Source organism: Euprymna scolopes, unplaced genomic scaffold (genome assembly GCF_053919585.1).
Source record: "Euprymna scolopes isolate OS-2025 unplaced genomic scaffold, ASM5391958v1 sca463, whole genome shotgun sequence".
Classification (NCBI taxonomy): domain Eukaryota; kingdom Metazoa; phylum Mollusca; class Cephalopoda; order Sepiida; family Sepiolidae; genus Euprymna; species Euprymna scolopes.
In genome coordinates, this window is record NW_027633506.1 from 6,376 (window position 1) to 12,500 (window position 6,125).

General features: G+C 60.0%; 2 non-coding genes and 1 pseudogene across 2 annotated transcripts in view; all 3 read left to right on the forward strand.

The window, feature by feature from the left end:
- The first annotated feature begins 480 nt into the window (after positions 1 to 480).
- On the forward strand, positions 481 to 2,846 carry LOC145274806 (small subunit ribosomal RNA; annotated as a pseudogene).
- A 393-nt stretch (positions 2,847 to 3,239) lies between these two features.
- On the forward strand, positions 3,240 to 3,397 carry LOC145274802 (5.8S ribosomal RNA). The gene has a single exon (XR_013866948.1). It is a non-coding gene; the product is annotated as a 5.8S ribosomal RNA (ribosomal RNA).
- A 592-nt stretch (positions 3,398 to 3,989) lies between these two features.
- The window catches only part of LOC145274804 (large subunit ribosomal RNA), a 5,728-nt gene continuing 3,592 nt past the window's right edge, over positions 3,990 to 6,125 (forward strand). The window contains exon 1 of the ribosomal RNA XR_013866950.1: positions 3,990 to 6,125. This exon is cut by the window's right edge and continues 3,592 nt beyond it. This is a non-coding gene — a ribosomal RNA (large subunit ribosomal RNA).

Here is a 6,125-nt window from a genome sequence, read left to right on the forward strand (position 1 = left end):
TTTGTCGTATGTATCGCTGTCAAGGGTGCCGTTGTCGATGTTGTTGTTGTCGACGCTGTCGTCTGTTCTCTCTTCTCGGCCGGCTGTGACGTGGACGTTGACGACGACGACGACGAGACGGAATCGATGGCGACCACGATGACGACGACCTCGGCGAGTTCAGTCTGCACCTTGACCCTCGATGTCCGTGTGCACTGCCGTCGTGCTGCTTGTCGTTTGTCGTATGTATCGCTGTCAAGGGTGCCGTTGTCGTTGTTGTTGTCGACGTTGGTCGCTTTCGTTCTTTGAGTCTCGGTCTCGGTCCAAGTCAGGGGAGAAACAAAAAAGAGGCCATCAGCGCGGGCAGCGCGCTTCTACTGACGGCGAACCCCCTCGAAAAATAAATAAACACGTGCCCGTCGTTGTAGTTGTCTGTCTTATGTCGGTCGGTCGGTCGGTCGGTCTGTCGTTCTGTCGAAACAAAGTCCCAAATTCCAACGATACCTGGTTGATCCTGCCAGTAGTCATATGCTTGTCTCAAAGCTTAAGCCATGCAAGTGTAAGTTCACGCCACGCATTAGAACGGGCGAAACCGCGAATGGCTCAGGAACCGACCTAATCCTCGGGACCGTATTCCTCCTCGGAGGCGATGGATAACTGTGGCAATTCTAGAGCTAATACATGTGACACAGGCCGCGATCGGTCGGCGCGCCGTCGTCGCCACGCCTCGCGCGCTGGCACCCGCGTCGGCCGTTCCGGGTCGCGGCGCTACATATTAGACTGAGACCGATGCGCGTCATTCCGTCCTCCCGTCGTCGGCGTTCCCGCTCGCGGGTCCGTTCGGTGGCGGGGCTCATAGGGCGGCGCGCTCCGCTTTGGTGACTCTGGATAACTCACTGGTCGATCGCACGAGCTTTCACGCCCGGCGACGGGTCTCTCGAGGGTCCGCCCTATCAACTGTCGACGGTCGGTTAAGTGCCTACCGTGGTTACTACGGGTAACGGGGAATCGGGGTTCGATTCCGGAGAGGGAGCATGCGAAACGGCTACCACATCCAAGGAAGGCAGCAGGCGCGCAAATTACCCACTCCCGGCACGGGGAGGTAGTGACGAAAAATAACGACGCGGGACTCTGTCGAGGCCCCGCGATCGGAATGAGTACACTTCAAATCCGTTAACGAGGACCAACCGGAGGGCAAGTCTGGTCCAGCAGCCGCGGTAATTCCAGCTCCGGTAGCGTATATTAAAGTTGTTGCGGTTAAAAAGCTCGTAGTCCGAACTCGGGTTCGTGGTCGCGCAAGCGACCCCGGGGCGGCGGCGCCATCGTCCGTCGTTGACTTTGGTCGTCCGTTCGCATTCCCGGCCCTTTCCGCCGGTGTCAACCGCTAGCATACCCGCCACGCGGTCCTGCCGGCGAGGTGGACGAGGAGGTCGTGATCGGGATCCGGGAAAAAAAAACAAGTGGTCGTCGGTTCGGTTCCGGGAGTAGTCTAACGGGGGGGTGCTACGTGTGTGTGTTTGGGTGCGTTCATTCGCATCCCCGCACTCTGACCCCCGCGCTTCTCTCCCTCTCCTTTCCGCGCGTTCCTCTTTTTTTTGAACCCCCCGGTCCGCTCCGAGTCCCTGCTTCGTGTCTTGTCTGCGCGCGTGTTGCGGTCGGCGGTTTCTCCTCCAAGGGTGCTCTTAACCGAGTGTCCGCGGCGGCCGGTACGTTCACTTTGAAAAAATTAGAGTGCTCAGAGCGGGCTGTTCAAGCTTGCATACGATAAGCATGGAATGATGGAAGAGGGCCTCGTCTACGTCTGTCGGTCTCCGTCTACGGCGAGGCAATGATCGAAGGGAGCGGTCGGGGCCACTCGTATTGCGACGTTAGAGGTGAAATTCTTGGATCGTCGCAAGACGAACTGCAGCGATGGCGTGTGGCAAGCACGTTTTCCTCGATCAAGAGCGAAAGTCGGAGGTTCGAAGACGATCAGATACCGTCGTAGTTCCGACCGTAAACGATGCCGACCGGCGATCCGCCGGCGTTCGCTTCCATGACCCGGCGGGTAGCCTGCGGGAAACCAGAGTTCGGTTCCGGGGGGAGTATGGTTGCAAAGCTGAAACTTAAAGGAATTGACGGAAGGGCACCACCAGGAGTGGAGCCTGCGGCTTAATTTGACTCAACACGGGAAAACTCACCCGGTCCGGACACCGGTAGGATTGACAGATCGATAGCTCTTTCTCGATTCGGTGGGTGGTGGTGCATGGCCGTTCTTAGTTGGTGGAGCGATCCGTCTGGTTGATTCCGATAACGAACGAGACTCCGGCCTGCTAACTAGTGCGCCGATGTCAGTGATTTTTACGCGGGCTCGGCGTCCTCCGTGGCGCTCGGGTCCGGGTCGGTTTTCTCACGCACTTCTTAGAGGGACGGGTGGCAGAAAGCCACACGAGGCGGAGCGATAACAGGTCTGTGATGCCCTTAGATGTCCGGGGGCCGCACGCGCGCTACACTGGAGGTATCAGCGGGGACTTCGCCCCGGCCCGAGAGGGTTGGGAAACCTCTGAACCACCTCCCGTGATAGGGATCGGGGCCTGTAACCAACCCCGTGAACGAGGAATTCCCGGTAGGCGCGGGTCAACAGCCCGCGTCGATCACGTCCCTGCCCTTTGTACACACCGCCCGTCGCTACTACCGATCGAACGGTCCGGTGAGGTCCTCGGATCTGGCCGACGACGCCGCCGGGCAGTGCGCGACGTGTCCGTCACGACACTCGTGCATCTACGCCTCGGCGTTCGATGCCTGGAGAAGACGACCGAACCCGATCGTTTAGAGGAAGTAAAAGTCGTAACAAGGTTTCCGTAGGTGAACCTGCGGAAGGATCATTACCGTTTTCCCGTTCGAGACTGGTTTGTTGTTTCCGGCCTACCTCCTCTGTCTGTCGGCGTCAACGCCTCGAATGCGCGCAAACAAACCTATAAAAGGCGGAGCGAGAGATAGATTTGTGGTGACGCGGAGGTTTTTAAAGCCCCAGCTCTTCTTGCTTGCTTCCGCGTCTTACCACCTGTTTGTTTTTTCGCCCACCGCAAGTGATGGCCGCTTCTTCTTTGCCTTGTCGCCGCTTTATCGTTTTTGTTTTTTTTGCAGCCGCTGTGCCACCGCCGCTAGCTAAAAACAAACTACTCGCGACATTGCAATGCCGTCACGCCTCCTCGCACAGACCTCCTCGCACACTACTAAATCTATATAAACAAAACTAATATAAAAAAACCCAAGTGCTGAACCCTGGACGGGGGATCACTCGGCTCGTCCGTCGATGAAGAGCGCGGCCAGCCGCGAGAACTGATGCGAATTGCAGGACTCAGTGAACATCGACACCTCGAACGCACATTGCGGCCCCGAGATCCCTTGTCTCGGGGCCACGTCCGGTCGAGAGGCGGAACGTTACATGTCTTTCTCCGTTAACGAAACGACATCTTGCCGTCCCCGTGCCCGCCCGGTCCTCGGCACGGTGGTAACCGGGACGTCGCAGGAGCGAGTGACGAGGGGGAAGAAAATAAAAAAAGAATTGACTCCTTTCAATGTCTTTTTTTTTTTTAAAACCCTCTCCGGCCTCCTCCTTCGTCTCCCGCTGGCAGACCGCGGAGTCTTTTCCCTTTTCGACCGCGTGAAGAAACACTGTGGAGGAGGAGCAGGAGGAGTCTGTCCGAAAGCAGCCGAAGGGAGAACAAAACAAAAAAAAAGCACCGACCTAACCGACTGCCGACGTAAGCGCCGCCTGCTCGTCTCGCTCTCTGCCTCATGAAGGTGTCTCTCAGCGACGCCTCGAGCAGCGCGACGAGCACGGCCGTCGCACCGTAAAAAGGTGGCCGCGTCGTAGGCAACGTCGGATGGGGAGGACCCAGGCTTTTTTTTAATTGTTGGCTTCTTCATTTTCGGTCGGACGGGCGCTATATCGGCCAGCCGTCGTCACACGGAGGGTACCGATCGAGATTCCTCTCCTCCAAACACCACACTCTACTAAAAACCGCCGCCCTCGGCTCGGACGAGACGACCCGCTGAACTTAAGCATATCGCTAAGCGGAGGAAAAGAAACCAACCGGGATTCCCTTAGTAACGGCGAGTGAACCGGGAGAAGCCCAACGCCGAATCCCGTCGCAAGTAAAAGGCTTCGGGACGTGTGGCGCATGGGTCGAAGGCAGCCGTTCGTTTTCGTCTCGCATAGTTCGGAGTTCCCTCGATCGGGGCCGCCCGCGGCGGGTGCCAGGCCCATTCGGTGCGGACGGCGAGCGACGGCCTTCGATCCGAGAGTCGGGTTGCTTGGGAACGCAGCCCAAATCGGGTGGTAAGCTCCATCCAAGGCTAAATACCGGGACGAGTCCGATAGTCGACAAGTACCGTGAGGGAAAGTTGAAAAGAACTTTGGAGAGAGAGTTCAAGAGAACGTGAAACCGCCCAGGGGTAAACGGGTGGGACCGCTCACCGCGATCGCGGGGGGACTCAGTCCGGTGCTGCCTAGGCTCGAGCCCAAACTCGATGTGTGTTCTTGAAAGAGAGGCCGTCGCGGCACAGGTCGTCGTTCGTCGTGTCCGCGGGGGACTCGTTCCCCGCGGTTCCAGCTTTTGTGCCCGCGTCGCCGACGAAGGAGACGGGCCGCGTGGATAGCGGGAAGGGAAACGTGGTGACGACCGTGGCGTCGGTAGGTGGCTGCGTCGGTTGGCTGCGACGGAGGGGACTCGTCCTCTCGATCGCTGCTGCCGCCGGGCCCTAACCCGCCGCATCCGTCGCCGCCGCTTCTTCTTCCTCCTGCTCCCTCCGCGCGCGACTCCGCTGCACCCGTCCCCTTCATCATCGCTCGGCGTAATCATGGCGCGGGCGCTTCGGCGCGACCTCCGCGCGGCCGGCACCGGACGCACTTCCCCTCCGGTCCGTCGTCGCGACCCGTTCCCGGCGTGCAGGTCGAACACGCGGGTTTTTTTCCGTAGGCGGCAGGCGTTTCATCACCCTGAAAACCCCCGTCTTCCCACCTTGTGAAGTCGGGGGCCACCGGCCGTCGGGCCCGCGAACGTAACTGCCCCTTTCTGCCGGGAACGGAGGAATCTGACACGATCCGTTACACGTGGCGAGCCGGTCCGTTTTGATCCCGCCGGAAGTCGCGTGCGGGCGACGCACTCTGTGTGTCGCTCCTTAGGCGCCCCACCGTCTCGGGCGCGTGCGCGATGAGAGGCGGGATAGGACTGGCGCGGCCTCGCCGTCACGCACCTCGCCGACGTTTCGGGTTCTTGTCGGGGGCAACCCCGCCCGCGCCCGTTTCCGTTTCCGGAGAGGTCGCTCGGCGACGCTTTTTTACTCGAGCCGCCCGCCACCCCGGGTCAGCGACGTGCATCGGCAACCCACCCGACCCGTCTTGAAACACGGACCGAGGAGTCCTGGCCGTTCGCGAGTCGTAGGGGCCACCTCTGACTAACCCCGAAGGCGAAGCGAAAGCGAGAGAGCGTGTAGGAGGGCGTCGATCGGGAGAGGTGTCGTGGCAAAGTCGTCCGGGGGTCGTCGGGGGGTGTCGTCGGTCTCGTGCCGTCGTCTTCTCCTCGCCTCACCCGCCTCCGAGCCGTGCCCGATCCCGCCGGCGCGGCGTTTTCGGCCTTCCGCCGTCGCTGCTGCGGTGCCCGCAACTTTTCCTTTTTTCTCTCTTCCCGAGAGAGATAGGAGAGGGAAGGCTCGTGGCTGACGTGCGGTTGTTTTTCCCTCCTCCCCGAGAGGGGACCGGCGCATCTTCCAAAAAGGGGAATTGCCGGGCGCCAGCTTCCATATCCTCCTTCCGCCCATCGGTGAGATCCCGCGGCTTGAACTAGTCCTATTTTGTCGTCGAGTTTAGGCGCTGCGCGCGGGCGCATCACCCCCGGGTCGGTTTCCCCTTTTTCCGAGTACGACTCGGCCGACTCTGGCGTAGCGAGCGACCAGGGACCCGAAAGATGGCGATCCACGCCCGGTCGGGATGAAGCCAGAGGAAACTCTGGTGGAAGTCCGAAGCGCCTCTGACGTGCAAATCGATCGTCGGAACCGGGTGTAGGGGCGAAAGACCAATCGAGCCGTCTAGTAGCTGGTTCCCTCCGAAGTTTCCCTCAGGATAGCTGGCGCTCGATCGTCGCAATTCCATCCGGTAAAGC